General features: G+C 48.8%; 1 protein-coding gene and 1 long non-coding RNA gene across 18 annotated transcripts in view; both read right to left on the reverse strand.

Annotated features, from left to right (window-relative positions):
- The window catches only part of TACC2 (transforming acidic coiled-coil containing protein 2), a 185395-nt gene that overhangs the window by 118160 nt on the left and 51104 nt on the right, over nucleotides 1–16131 (reverse strand). The gene's annotated exons all lie outside the window — the stretch shown is intronic.
- LOC109550710 (uncharacterized) lies at nucleotides 455–16126 on the reverse strand. The gene is made up of 2 exons (XR_002177335.2): nucleotides 15846–16126; nucleotides 455–15487 (listed from the first exon to the last, which is right to left on the reverse strand). It is a non-coding gene; the product is annotated as an uncharacterized lncRNA (long non-coding RNA).

Genomic DNA, 16131 nt, shown 5'->3' on the forward strand with positions numbered 1-16131 from the left:
GAATCACATTTCTGACGGAAATTTAAATAGATTCCTCCTTCACATGCTTATCATGGGCTCAGGGGTTTAGTATTAAAGTGCCTATTTCACTAATGTGATAACTGACACTCAAATAGGCTAATTTGTTCAAATGTATACCATCAGCTGTTCGTGACATGAGAACTGGAATGCCCAGTCTTCTGTGCCCTTGTGCCCTGATCCGAGGTCATACCCACTCACGGTAAAAAAAAAAAAAAAAAAAAAAAATGCTCCACCCACCACCTCCTAAGCTTGAGCATTCCAGTTAGGCAAAGAGCTAACAGGATTTTGAGATAACATCCCTTTCAAGTGAAATAGCCCCTCCCCAGTTGCCGGAGGCATATCCTTCATGACACAGGAAGGTACCACTATGCTTTGAAACCTACTGGTGTGGCCAGGAGAATGATGCCCTCCTCAAGGATGTCCACAAAGATGTCCGTGAGTATATTAATTTATAGGGCAAAGGGGAATTAAGGTTGCTAATCATCTGACCATAAAATAGGGAGATTATCCTGGATTATCCGGGTGGGCCCAGTATAATCGCAAGGGTCCTTATAAGTGGAAGAGGGAGGAAGAAGAGAGTCAGAGAAAAAAAGAACTGATAGTGGAAGCAGAGTCAGAGAGAGATTTGAAGATGCTGTGTTGCTGTCTTTGAAGATGGAGGATGGACATCACAAGACAATAAATGTGGGCAGACTCTAGAAGCTGGAAAAGCAAGGAGATAGGTTTTCCCCTAGGGCTTCCAGAAAGGAACACAGCCCTACTGATTTTAGCCCACTGAGACCAATGTGAGATGTTTTACCTACAGAACTGTAGGAAAATTTTTTTTTTTTTTTTGCGGCACGTGGGCCTCTCACTGTTGTGGCCTCTCCCGTTGCGGAGCACAGGCTCCGGACGCGCAGGCTCAGCGGCCATGGCTCACGGGGCCAGCTACTCTGCGGCATGTGGGATCTTTCCGGACCGGGGCACGAACCCATGTCCCCTGCATCGGCAGGCGGACTCTCAACCACTGCGCCACCAGGGAAGCCCAGAAAATAAATCTGTATTGTCTTAAGCCATGAATTTTGCGGCCATGTATCATAGCAGCAATAGGAAACTAATGCAGTAGGTATCTGGTTACTACTGTGATTTAATCTCCTCCTTGAAGAATTTTATGAAAGTATCCAGAGTCTAAGACCATTCACTGCAGCAGAAACACTCTGGCTGAGAAAGACCTGACCCCAGCACCTCTCCAAGGTATCATCAGGATCAGAACAGCGCAATGATGTTCAGTAGCTAGCTTTCAGACAGAGCCGTGGTCCAGGGTAGGACACACTCATTGCAAGATGAAATAAAGGGCTCTCAACATCACGAGGGATTGATATTTAAATCCCGACGTCTGACAAAGATACATCCATACCAGAAAGTCTCAGCCACCCACACAGCCCTGGTCCTGGCCGCAGCTGGAAAAGTTGCCCTGATGATAAACTTGAAGCAATAGTAAATGTGCATTGCCTGTCTCCTCCGGCTCCAGGTCAAGAGTAACAATACGACACAGCAGGCCCCCCACATCTGCGTCTTCTGCATCTGCAGATTCAACCAACTGTGGATCGAAAATATTCAGGAAAAAAATTCCAGAAAGCCCCCAAAAGCAGAACTTAAATTTTGCTATGCACAGGCGACTATTTACATAACATTTATGTTGTATTAGGTATTATAAGTAATCTAGAGATGATTTAAAATACATGGGAGAATGTGTGTAGGTTATATGCAAATACTACACCATTTCATATAAGGGACTTGAGCATCCCTGGATTTGCCTATCCACGGGGGTCCTGGAATCATTCTCCAGGTATGCAGAGGATGACTGCACTGGTACAGAGTAGGACAGACACGTGCTTGCTTATGCCCTTCGTCTTGGGATACCTGGACTCTATAGAAGAAGACTGAATCACAGGCAGCAGGGATGTGCCTTAGTAATTGCATCCATGACAGAATCTTTACATCCTAAGGATTTCTTGGTTCTGAGTACAAGATCAAGGCCCCTGCAGAAATGTGGTCAGTGTTTTCAGCAATGCCCCAGTGCAACAGCTGTTCAACGATCTTCTCCAGAGTCCTAGGTTTCTGGAGTTATCTTAAAGGCTACTTGGGAGGCCCCTGTCACCAGAGCTGTTTCACTGAAATCTGTCATATCTTTGGGTTCCACAAAAGATTTTGTGCACGAAAAGGTTCATTTGGAGGGAAAAGGAGAAAAAGAAAACATGAATACACTGCTTTATAGAAAAGAACTTGTGCTGTTGGAATCCTGGAATCCAATCTGAGACCCAGAGAAGGAGATTGACACACCCAAGGTCAAAGGCTACATAGTGACAGAGCAGGTATCAGAAAGGGAGATTTTTTTTTTTTTTTTGCGGTACGCGGGCCTCTCACTGTTGTGGCCTCTCCCGTTGCGGAGCACAGGCTTCGGACGCGCAGGCTCAGTGGCCATGGCTCACAGGCCCAGCCGCTCTGCGGCATGTGGGATCTTCCCGGACCGGGGCGCAAACCCGGGTCCCCTGCATCGGCAGGCGGACTCTCAACCACTGCGCCACCAGGGAAGCCCAGGAAGGGAGATTTTTTTAAACTTAAGTGAAGAGAACAGTATAATGAACTTTATTATATCAAACAGTTTCAATATTATCAGATCATGGCTAACTCTGTTGTATTCACATGCTCACTTCTCACTTGTTACTCAGATTATTTTAAACCAAATCCCAGATATCATCACTGTATCAGTTAATATTCCTGTTTGAATCTCCAAAAGGCAAGGACTGGGAAGGGAATTTTGAAGGCTGACTCTGTATTCTCTTCGCTCCCTCAGCCTCCCCTCAAGAGGAGCAGCACAGCTGAAGGATGATGTACAACCTGTAAATATTAGTAGGTAACAACCACAAGCACCATGGGTCCAAAACTTGGTGCATGTCAGACCCCGGGGGTTATTTTTAAAATGTTCCCAGAAATTGTGATTCAGGAAGTCAGGAAGGGGCTCAGGAATGAGCATTTTAGCATATTCTGGATAATTCTGGTGGAGATGCTTTCCAAACCACACTGGGAGAAACTCTGAATCTGAACTTTTGTGGCAGGAGTCATGGGTTGCCTCCAAAAGTGATGTTCCCTCTCCTGTTTACTTACTTACTAATGTTCAAATAATTAGTTTAAGTATGGTCATGGGACACACCCTTGGCCAATGAAACGGAAAGGAAAGTCTGTTGTATTTCTGGAGACATTCTCCTCACTCTTCAGAGGAGATACAAGACTGCAAATCTTGTGTCTTCAGATGTCTTCCTGCCTCTCGACATTGTCATATGGGGCCTGATGCCTAGAGCTTCTGCAGCCAGTTTGAAACAATGAAGGGGAACATTAACCAGCACACTAAATTCAGGTAGAGAGGAAGATGAAAAGGGCTAATGAATTACTCAACCTTGGAAGTGCCCTGCCTCTGGATTTCCTGCCAGGAGAAATGATGGACCTAGTATTGTTGTTTTCTTGTATTGGGTTGTCTGTTACTTGCAACCAAAAGCATCGTGAAAAGGCTGTCAGCTGTGATGTTGAGAAGCTTTCATTTGGTCCATACTAGACCTAAGGCTCTAAAACCACAAAGCAAATCAAAGATTCTTTGCCAGTGGAGTCTCCTGGAAAACAAAAGGCAAATCAGTGCCTAGGAGACACCCCCAGCTCTGTCCAACGAGTACTGCTCTGTTCTGTGTTTGCAGCTTCCTTTACACTCCGTTGTGGCAATGATATTTTTCTTTGGCTGAGAGGTGGCAAGCCACATGAAAATGGGAAGCCAAACGAGAAACCCGTGTCCAAATTTGCCTGATACATAAATAACCATGAACTAATCAAATATTCACTGACCACTATTCCAAGTGCCCATGCGGGTGTAAAAGTGTATAAGACAGGACCCTGCCTGGGCAGACAGACTCATGCTGGAGGGGCAAGAAGCAGGAGGATGGGACCAAGAACACCAGCAGACACCAGGTGCTGTCGGCCTTCGGAGCGGGAAGAACCGAGGGTACAGCAGGTGTATTAGGAGAAGTTATTCAGGAGACTGAAAGGAACCTTCATTCTATCCAATTCTATTCATTCTAACTATGTGACTTGCTTCTGCCCCACTGGACCATGGGCACCCCCCTGAACGGCCAATGCCATAACTTCATACGTGAAGAAACCTGGGAAACGAGGCCAGAGCCTGGAAACATGCAAGGTGGCTGGTTAACTGGTAGGGAGTGTGTGATGCCGAAGGACAGAGGTCAAACTCTCCCTAAACAAAGAACACACTAGCTCCCTGCCGGAAGTGAGTCTACATGGAAGTTCACATATCTGCCTTGTTTGTGGGCACCCAAATGGAAGGTTGGTTACAGCACATTGTCTTCAGAGAATCCTAGGGCGTCCGCCCAGGACACCCATACGTGGCCAGACAGCACAAACTCTCCTGGACCCAAGAGGTTTCATTCAGTCTTTCAAAATCACGTATTGAGTATCTACTGCATTCCTGGCCCCGTGCAATGTCAGATGCCTCGTGGTCCCTTGCCCACTTCTACAGATGGTTCATGGAATGGCCACCACATGAGAGAAACATAAAAGCAGTATTTCAATCAGCCTCGGAAGAGGCATGGGGAGATTTTCCAGAAGAGGGAATACTTAAGCTGACTTTTATAGGGTAAGGAGGTGTTACCATAGTAAGGTTTCTCATATGAGGGTATTTTAAATAGTTATACATTTGAAGCATATGAGGAAGAAGTTCTAATTAGCACATCAAACCCGTAACTTCACAGACATTACCTAAAACAAAAGTAATATATTGAAATAAAAATGAATCGCTGTAAAGAAAAATAATAAGTAGATAATAATACGGTGGTATACAGATAGGGTAAAACTCTTGAAAGTGGTTACAGGGTGGTAGACATTGATGAAACACTGAGCCAAAAAAAGAGGGGAAATGGACGTGGAGAAGAGAAACAGAATGTTCTGGGGAGCGGGAATGAAATCTCTTCTTGAGTATAACCAGTAACTGGTTGTGATAAGGAAGCGTATGACTAAGCCATTCAACAAGTATTTCTTGGGCACCTACAATGTGTTAGCTACTTCCAGGTCCTGGGAGATAGGGGTGAACAGAAGAGACAAAACATCTGCCCTCGAGGAGAATACTTTCTAGGTAAGTATTAAGGGCCGCCTACCTTAATTACCCAATGAGAGGCGAAGACAATTAGGGCTGTGAGCTGTTTTAACTCTTTAATGCTCGTGTGCTTCCTCTTGAACTAGACTGTCAGCTCAAGGGCAGGACAGCAAGCCTTCCCCGTGCCCACCTGACAGCTGTGCTGACTCTCAGCCCAGTGCTCATCGCTCTCCTGGCAGGAGTCTCTCCTCCGGGGCCCGCCTTCCCCAGCCCTCCCTACCTCCCTGTTCCCTGAAGCCCTTCTTCTCCAATGTGGCGGCGTCTCAGGGCTTCACCCAACCCCCAGAAACCCGAGCCGATAGGGCATTTTTGCCTAGAAGATTATCCTGTCATCTGCCAGCTATGAAGGGTGGCAAAATACCACCCATAAGACAGCCTGCACTCTGCTGTCCCCACTTAATTATCAGATCAGGAAAACCAAAAGGAAATTTAAAAACTTTTTTAGGGCTTCCCTGGTGGCGCAGTGGTTGAGAGGCCGCCTGCCGATGCAGGGAACGCGGGTCCGTGCCCCGGTCCGGGAAGATCCCACATGCCGCGGAGCGGCTGGGCCCGTGAGCCATGGCCGCTGAGCCTGCGCGTCCGGAGCCTGTGCTCCGCTACGGGAGAGGCCACAACAGTGAGAGGCCCGCGTACCGCAAAAAAAACCAAAAAACAAAAAACTTTTTTAAATGACCACTCTAATATTAGCTAACATTTGTGAGCATTTGCTGCAGAGCCAGCACTCTGCTAAGTGGCTTCCATCCCTCCTCTGACTTAATCCTCACATGAGCCTATGCGGTGGGCACTGCTGTTGTCCTTAGCAGACAAAGGAGAAAACAGACTTGGAGTGGTGAAACCCCTTACCCAGGGTCCCACCAACCAAGCAGAGGCAGGTGCACACACAGGCTGCGTGTCTACGAACCCAAACTCCTAACCGGTCCACAGTGACAAAGGGCTAACTTCAGCTTATTTTTATATACCCTGAACACATCAGCAGAAGAATATGCCATGAGGAACCCAGGACCAGTGCCCGCCTCTAGCATGTGAGTTCAGCTCTCACACTAATAAGATCCACTTCGCTAGTGACTTCTGGGGATTTTTTTTTTTTTTTTAGAAGGAATCACTGCTTTGGGCTTCTGAGCTAAGTTCTCACATTCCATGAATGGCTGTCCAAGCAGGGAGGTACGTTCCTGAATTGCAACCCAGCAAAATGTAGTTGTAAGGGCAAAGAGAAATACTGGTAGGCAGGGTTCAGGCCTTCAAAATATTCAGCCATTGCCTCCACCCACGCTAAGATGAAATGTCAGCCTGAACCCAAAATACACACAGAAAATGCATGGGGCAGTCCCGTGACTTCGGAGTCTCCTCCAGGGTTTCTAGCCGCGGCCTTGGAATTTTCCTTGAGTGCACACAAAGCCTTCTTCACACAAGGGCCCGCCTCGCTTGAACGTGTACTCGGCTGAACCTGTATTTGATCTTGACCTCGTCCTAATTTTAAGTAAGTCTGACCAAATACAAAGCAAGCTCCGCTGGCTGTACCCTCTTCCTGAACAGAAAAACAGTGTTCTCGAGGAGTCAGAGTCAGACGTCTGTGTCCCATCTGACACGATGGTGGAAAATAAAGTACTTGATGAAACAACCACAGTCTAACAGGCTCCCAGGTGATGCCAAGGCTGCTGGTCTAGAGAACCACACCTTGAGTAGCACAGCCCTAGAGCAGTGGCTCTCCAGGGGCAGTTTTGCCCACCAGGGGACGTTTGGCAGTATCTGGGGGCATTTTTGATTGTCATGACTTGGGGGATGCTACTGGCATCCATCCTACTATGTGCGGGACAGCTGTCCCCAACAATTACCCAGCCCAAAATGCCAGTAGTGTTGAGGATCGGAAACCCTGCCTAGAGCCCCTAGCTTGACCTTTATGTAGGAGGCCCTCAGTCTGAGTGAATGAATACATGAATGAATGTATGATGTACAACTACAATGATTTTGTTATTGTGTTATTGAACTAACCTGGCCAGTAGATTTGTATTTCTCTTTTGAGGGAAGCACCAAACAGACCCACCCTCTATCCGCTAGACAACGCACAATCAACCTACAAACATTTGTTGAGGACCTACTATGTGTAGCCCATTGTGCTGAAGACTAGGACCAGCGCAGACCCTGCCGTCAGAGGCCTCGCCCTCAAACGGAGACAGACGTATTTTGGGTGCTTGCCTGTGCCAGCCCTGAGCTAGCACCTCCCTCACACTATCACACAGTCCTCCGGAGGTAGGTGCTGACTTCATACACACTTTACAGATGAGGAAACTGAGGCCTCAAGCAAGCAAGTAATTGGACCGATGTCCTACAGTGAATAAGTGACAAATTTGAACCCAGATCTGTCCAGCTGAAAACACCCAACCTCTTCTGCAAAGTGTGAAATCCTATACAAACTATAATGCATTTGCTTCTGTCTTAAAATTGTGGTCAGGTAACAGAAAGAACTCTCGATTCTTGGGCAGGGCCGGGGGCGGGGGTGCTCCCGGGGAGCTGGAGGGTTGAGAAGGCTTCACAGTCACTACATTCGCCTGAGCCTCTATGGTCTCATGAACCAGAGTGCGGTTCCCCAGAGGGTGGAGAAGTAGGGGGCGCGGCAAGGCAGGCAGAGGGGTCACCCAAGGTCAAGGGTGTCTGAGTCTGGCCAGCCTCTCTCAGCCATGCTCGAGTTCCTTCTGCTCATGCCTTTAAAGTCTGGGCCTGCCTCTGCCTTTACACATTTCTCCAGTTCTTACACCAGAGGAAAAGGAATTTAGAAGAGAAGACATAGAATGCCCTTCGTTAGACTTGTGAGCCAGTGGCTTTTCAGGACTCCCAGGAAGAAGCAGGGAATTGTAACACTGTCCCATTGGGGTCAGTCATAGCTCCCGAGTGCAAAATGCAAAGGAGGGTTCTGAAAAGCAAAAATGCCGCCGCTCCCGGGTGAGGCCGTTTCTACAGAATAATTTCTCTCCACTGAAGATCAAATACGAACCACAGAACAGGTACAAACAGCGACTCAACAGGGAGCCTGGTGGTTTCTAACATAAGCTTCCCATCTTCGTGCAAAAGCAAGACTAGACCCTGCAGTGATCATCAAGAGTGTTTTATCTCCCAAGGATTCATGGCCCAGCTGTTTGTAAAGAAACCTGAAACAGACTGCAGCATCGTCTGAGGGTTTCCTCAGCAAACCGCTCACATAGACACACTGGGCTGGAAGGAGGTGAACTCAAGTTTCAGCAGAACCTTCTCCGAGTTAACTCTAATCAGACTTCCCTCCCCACCAGTATCTGCACACTCCCCAAATCCTGGTGAATTAGAGAATCTGCAGCTCTTGTCCAACCAGCTCCTCATAATGGTTTTCCTGCAATCCTACTGCAAATGGTACTGGCCACAATCAAAGGAAAGCCAGGGTCAGCAGAGTGCAGAGGCTGCAGTTTAACTCATTTCACAAAATAGCTGGAGGAAGCCTGCATATGCAACTTTCTTGGATACAACCCAAGGACAAGATTACTTTAGACCACTACCACCACCTCCAGAAAACAATCTATAACGCCAGTTCATACCAGGCCCACCTGGGGTGCTTGCTGTGTACAGGAAAGGTGATGCCTGCTCTCTAGAATGGCAGCGGATTTGTTGGAAAGAGCACTGGTCTCGAGGCCAGAAGGACTGCATTCAATACGAGTCAGACCAGTGGCCCCCTGACAAGCTGCGTGGCCTTCCGGAAGTCACACACCCTCTCGAGGTCTCAAGTTTCTCACCTGTAAAATGAGGAGCCTGAAGATCCCTCTGGTTCAGTTGTTTCAGGACTACGAATGCCTGAGCCAGGCATGGGTGGTACCTGTCTCAAAGGATGAGCATCCCCGCAGCCAGGCCTCAGGAGCCAGGGACTGTGCCCCAGACATCCTTCAAAGGTGGCCCTGAAAGGCAGTCTGGCCTAAACTGAGACCTCAAGCCCAAGCTTGGCACTCTCCCCTCATCCAAATCCTCACTTTCTGACAACTCTGGCCACGCCCACTGAAATACCAGCCGCTTGGTCACCTGCCAGGAGGGGGTCTCCTTCCCCAGCTCCTGTGCTGCAGCATCTGGAAGTCAGGCGGCCAGACAACTTTCATCCCTGCCCCTTCCTCTAGGAGTCTGGGATGGGCCAGCAGCTCAAAACGTCGTACTAAGTAGTCGGGCAGTTTGACCCATAAGACACGCTCAGAGCTTGCGTTCAGCTGGTGCAGCCTCCGCTGGGCTCACCCACACAGGCGCTCCATCCCTGCCACAAATGTTAGGTTTCAGCCTCTTTGCAGCCATTCTTGGCAAGAGGTTAACCACAAAGCCCTAGCTTCCCCTAGGGAGAGAAGGCATTCCCCACGTGTGCCTGATGGCTTGACCTTGCATCAAATACAATGTTGCAACACTGAGGGCCACTCCAGTGGGGAGGATGTCAGCCACAGTTCGAGAGGTAGCTTTAATGGGTCATGACACCTTCCAAAGAATCCAGGGGAGATGCAAATGAACTTCAGCAAATTTCCAGGAGTCCTTGTGTCAAAGCACAAATGTTTACCCTTCCCCCTCCCCATATCCTCAAGTCCATTCTTTAGTAGGTCTGTGTCTAGCTGTGACAAAGTGAGAGAGTGGCATGGACATATATACACTACCAAACATAAAATAGATAGCTAGTGGGAAGCGGCCGCATAGCACAGGGAGATCAGCTCGGTGCTTTGTGACCACCTAGAGGGGTGGGATAGGGAGGGTGGGAGGGAGGGAGACGCAAGAGGGAAGAGATATGGGAACATACGTATATGTATAACTGATTCACTTTGTTATAAAGCAGAAACTAACACACCATTGTAAAGCAATTATACTCCAATAAAGATGTAAAAAATAAAAAAGCACAAATGATGATAGTAGTAAAAACAGCAGTAATAACAAAAATTACCCCTGATTAAGTCCTTACTGCATGCCAGACAGGCACTCGGCTAGGCTTTTAACACACATTACTTTTATGTGATCTCCCTAATATCTGTCTGTAGTGTAGCATTATACACATTTTACAGGTGAGGAAACTGAGGCTTAGAGTAGCTAAGGAATTTGCTTGAGGTTGGAGAGTCTAATGGCAGATTCAGAAGTTAGACCTGTCCATCTGCCTCCCGGAGTACCACCTGATCTGGTTTTCCCAGACAGAAAGCCTCCAACAGATAGTGAGTTGAGATGAATTATTCAGCAAAGGCTCACGGAGCGCCCACTGTGTGCCACGCAGAGTATCGGGTGCTGGGTAACCGAGAGCCGCATCTGCAAGTCTGACCTTCCCAAAGAAACAAGATCCTGACTTCTTCTCTTGGCCAGAGGCCGACACCCACTTTCTATAGAGGTGACCATCACCATGTGTCCCACCAAACATTTCTAGACGGGGAATTCAGGCTCATGACACCCACCTCCTGATCTAGCGTCAGAGGACACTGCGGCGCAGGGAGGGGAAGGAAGTGCAGTCGCTTGGCAAAGGCGTGAAGGCGCACAGTGAGTGGCGGGAACCAGTGAACCACCTGATCCCTCCGGAGGGAGGGTGCCGAGCACCGGGCTGGGAGTCAGCAAACCGCACGCGTCACTCCCCCGCAGTGTCTGCCCACCGACTGCCCACCTGCCGATTCACCCCAGCCCTCTATCCAAGGGAAGAGGGGTGCCCAGTGTCCTAGCTCCTCCCTAAGGGGGAGACCTTGGCTTGCCTTCTAAGCACCTGGCCTGGCTGCACACCTGCTGGGGGCCTGAGCCCGCTATGGGGATGGAGCTGCCTTTAGGAGGCCCCGCAGCTCAGGGACCTTGTCTACAGCTCTGCCGTCACAGCTCCTGGCTATGGGAAGCTGGCTTGTGCAGGGTACTCTGTATCTTGCCTCCTCGAATCACCTTTAACCTTCCTTTAAGCCCCAGGAGACATCATTGGCCATCTATCCGTGAAGAAGCTGAGGCTTGGAGAAGTGACCCAATCACCCAACAAGGCCCAAGAGCGGGCGATCAGGATTTGAACTCCAGGACCTAACGCTCCCCTCCCTCCAGCCTGATTTCACCCTCAGCCTCACGTCCTCCCCCCCCCGTCCTCCATGCCCATGTCTCGGGGCCCTGCTTCCCTCCACCTACGGGTGCTCCTGGCCTGAGGACTCAGTGCTGACCGTGTCCGCTGCACACTGCGGTCCTCTCTCTGCACACCCTGCCCACTCCCAGGGCACAGGTGCACCCCTCCCCTGAGGTTTTTCTTCCCAGACACCCTCTGACCACCTTACAAAAGGAAAAGGCATTAAAAGTCTCAGTAATCAGACCCCTTACAGTGCCTTCCCTGGAAACAAAGAAACACTTGCACGGTCTACCTCTGATTCAGCAGGCTGCTAAAATATTTAACACCTGACGACTTAACATGCTTGAGAAGAAAGGGGAGGCCGAGATGCAGTTAGCTGCGGCCTCTGACCTTGCACACCCCACAGTAAGCTTCTTTCCCACCCTGCCAGTTTCTTGGGACAAGATCGGTACAGAGACGGCAATTGGCAAACACTTCTCTGCTGTGGACCCATGTCAGCTCCCTCCCAGCCCAGATGGGCACCCTTGCAGGTGTGGCCAGTGCGGATGGGTAGGCACAGAGAGCTCTAGATTAAGTGTTTGGAGCCAGTTGACCAGGTTACCTGGGCCTCCTTACCAGGCCTGTGTGTGAGGTTGCACTGGCTTAGCCAAGGCCTCCGGTCGGCCCGGTGGTGAACATCCTTGGTTCAGGTGCCAGAGACGCCTTCTGCTGATCCGTGTCGCCAGGCGCTTGTGCCACGAATACAGCCCAGTCTCCGCTCTGCAGGCACAGCTGCCTGACTTGCCCACTGGCAGAGTCAAGGGGTGGCCAGGAGGAACCCAGCGCTCACTGAGCACCACCAGGCATCTGAGCTCTGCAAGGGCTTCACACAGAACCTCTCGGAATCCATGCTGCTGACGGGCACGGTTCACCTCTTATGTACACATGAAGGAACTATGTCTTCAGGTTGGGCTGTCCCATGCAGAGCCCGCTACCCCACGTGGCTATTTCATTTTCAGTTTTAATGAATCAAAGTTAAATAAAATTCACAGTTCAGTTCCTCCCTAACCCTAAACCACATCACCCTGAAACCGGCCCCAGATTTTCGAGTGGCCTCTTTTCAGGTGTGTAGTAGCCACACGTGGCTAGTGGCTGCCATACTGGATAGCGGAGATATAGAACATTTCCATCATCGTAGAAAGCTCCGGTGGACAGAATGTCTTAGAGGATAACCTCCCCAAGATTCCTTCTGGCTAGTAAGTTACTGATCAGGGATCCAAACATGGATTTGATGTCTGAAGCATTCTCCAGAAGAGAGGTTCCAGCCCTAGCCCTAACTCTCATTAAACCACTGGTCTTGAGCAAGCCATGTCACCTGTCCCAGCCTCCCCTTCCTCCTTTGCACAAGGGGCACACAAGTGGTACCTACTAAGGGTTAAGGTGCGGTGGAAATAAGATGCTAGATGTGGGCGTACTTTGGCCCAGAAGGAGGAATAAGTGAAAGGGAACTTACACTGAGGACTTACTTTGTGTTGGGCACTCTAAATAAAGTGGCTCGTTTAATCCTAGGTAGTATATACCCCCACTTTACAGGTGGGCAAACAGTTTCATCAAAGGTGATGCCCCCAAGGTCACACAGAACTAGAACTCGGCCTGGAACTTATCTGTAGACCTCCAGGCCTATGCTGGTCTCACACAATAGAACTCAATTCGACAGTCTTCTCTCTAAAGCCCAGAAGCAGGTTTGGGGCGGTGTGGCGGGGAAGAATGGCTCCATGCCCTGGGGCAGGTCCTCGGTTCAGCTCAGGCATCAAGGGGAAGCATATCGTCAGGGGCCAGATTCTGATTCTGGTTCTGCTGTCAGGTAGCTCCCTCGTCCCATCCCTATTCCGAGTCTCGACAAGAATGCGCCCAAGTTTCCTTCCAGATATCCAGCTAGAGTCTAAAATACCCATTTCTCAGTCACACCTACTGAAACGAACCTGCATCCTGGTCTAAAACAGTGGCGGTAATGAGAGGTTCCAGGAAGAGAAGCGGATGAGTTTGGACACATTCATTTGGAAAATCACCACCTTGCCCTGAAACTGGCCTGGGATTCTTAAGTGGCTCTTCCTGCATCAGATCCAGATTTGGCATAGCAGAGGCCTCAGGGCTGAGGGGCTCAGAAACCCAGAAGGGCTAGACCAAAGTAGTGGCGTTCCCGTCACAGGCACCTGGAGGGAGGGAACCAGCCCCTTGCCTTCAGGGCGGCTGCCCCCTTTGGTGTGGCTGCCTCACCATCCAGCTTTCCAGAGTGACTTGGCATTATTCCCAAGGACAGATTCACCTCTAAAAAAATGTGTTTTAATTGTGGAACACAAAAGCTTCAGAACATAAAGCCCACATTTTTAAAGGTCCTTTGACTTTTACAATACGATGGTTCACAATGATTGAAGCTGTGGCTCGTAATGTGAATCCGCGTCATCTGTAGAGTCGTTAGTCCTGAGGTACTTTTGAACCACGTAACAAGCTCCTGTGAGCCGAGCAGGGTTAGCAGAGCTCGCGTATGACGGAAGCAGAGGCGTAGAGAGGTCAACCGGCTGGAGAAAGACTCGTCCAGCCTCATGTCTCCCATTCCTGTGGGGTCTGTTACTATATCATTTGGAGACCTTGGGTATTTTCTTTGTTTGCTTAATTCCCAGGATGTTTTTGAATAAAGATGTTTAAAATGATAATAGTGGTTACCATTTGTATTTTACACTTACCATATATCAGGCATTATACTAGGTGGCTTTGGAAACATTCCATTTTAATCTTAATTCCAACCCTAACAAGGAAGTATTATTTTTCCCATTTTATAGATATGGAAACAGGATTGAAAAGTTAAGCAGCTTCTCCAAGGCATCACCCAGCCAGTAAGAGGTCTCTGGGATATAAACCCTCCATCTTACTCCATTGTCTCCCTTTTGGGAAGAAAATTGCTCCGAGGGAAAGAAGTGTCAGCATTGTAGCTCTGTAATAGCCCTGTAATAGCCCAATACTTCTCAAAAGGAAGTTTAAAATAATCCAAGCAATGTAACCGAAAATCGAACCCAGAAGGATGGGGGTGGGGACGGAGATCTGTCATCCTGGCTTTATCTGCTAAAAGACCTAGGCTTGGTAGCTTCTTTTCTTTTCCTTAATTCATACAGCTGTAGCCCTCCTCAAAACTTTATTCTGAAACTCAAAAACATGGTGTCACAGCTGGTAATTTTAGAAAGAGGAGGAGAGAGAAGGAAGAAACAGATCCAGTGGGAGGAAGGGCAGGAAGTCGCTCCAGCCCTGCCTTTAAGTCCAGCCGGGGCTTCCGGGACAAGATGCCGGCTGCCCCTCGCTGCTTCCTCCTTCTACCCCTCAACGCCTCAACCCAACTGCCCTTTGTGGTTTAGCCTAGGTGTACGCAAAGACCCAAAGCACCTGGGAATAATTTAATTCTCTCAAATGCACTAGTAATGGAAAACGATACCTTTCCAACCATTTCCCCAAATGGAAAAAAAAAGAGACCCCTTTAAATAAATATTCAGCAAAAACAAACTTCGTGATGTCCACGATGGATTCAGAACTACACATCTGATCATCAGTGGTGTGAAAGCAAAATGCCAAATTCTAGACTTTCCATCCACGGAAGACAGTCGTTGTATATAGAAATCCACAGCCAAGCCATCTGTCAACAGACTCCTATTTCTTAGAGTTGGGTGTACATGTACCCCTTGGGTGGAGGTGAGCAAAGCCACAAGATACCCACGGCACATCCACCAGCAGGGCCAATTTGACGTCAAAAGATGGGAAACTAAGCAGCAAAATATTTGTGCTCCCGGCATCTACCTGGATATGAGATTGGGTTATTAAACTATCCTGTCACCAAGACAGAAAAGAGACATTTCTTAGATATTGAATTTGATCTGTGATATCAGCCCCATTCAAGTTAGCAGAATCTCAAAATTCAATAGATTCAACAGAAGCACGTCACCTGATAACCAAGAGAGTAGAAAACATGGTTTTGACTTGCTTTGCTCTTCTCGTGGCAACTCAAAGCATTATTTTTATGTTGAAATACAATACGATATGGTATACAATAAAAGATACACATAAAGTTTTACAATAGAACAAGATCTCCAAATTTTTTAACTTGAAGCAGATCGCTGTGGGCTACCCAGTAGGGGGTAAGAAAGAGTTCGCTCTCTTCAGCCGTGAAGACATTTTAGCAGACAAGGAAGTCAGCCCTGGAAAAGAAAGATGGCTGGGCTGGAACCTCAACCTCAAGAAGACGAACAGTTACCGCTCAGTTCACTGCAGGAGAAAAGCCCGTGCCACAGAACTGTAATAGGATACCTAACCCCTGCCAGGGGTTGGAATGCACTGGAATTGCATTTGATCAGATATCTCAGCCCTTACTGCAACTCAGCGAGGCAAGTATAGTTGTGACCTCCCCATTCTACAGATTGGCAAACCGAGGTTAGGTACGTAACCTGTAAGGTGCACAGCTGGGTGTGAATCCAAACTTCACCACCACCCTAGCTTCTAGCAGTGTCTGCCTCAGTGTGGCCACCCAACCTCCCCCAGACCGCTGCCAAAATTCACCTTCACGTGCAACACCTCCTGTTCCCAGGACGTGCACTTCTGACCTTGGCCGGACTTTCTCTGAGGCCTGCCCAGGTCCACGGCACAGCTCCCTCCTGGTGAAAGGTCCACTGGAGCTACTGAGCCTACCCCCAAGACAAAGCATTCCCTACGTTTGTGTTACAGTAGGAATGGAGTTGCCGGGCTGAGACATGAGGGTCACCGTGGGAAGTCTTGGCCTTCTGGATCATTCGATAGCTGTGAGAGCTCTGTGAGGAGCTGGGGTGCTCCAGGGGGCAGCTACTCA

Source organism: Tursiops truncatus, chromosome 16 (genome assembly GCF_011762595.2).
Source record: "Tursiops truncatus isolate mTurTru1 chromosome 16, mTurTru1.mat.Y, whole genome shotgun sequence".
Lineage (NCBI taxonomy): Eukaryota > Metazoa > Chordata > Mammalia > Artiodactyla > Delphinidae > Tursiops > Tursiops truncatus.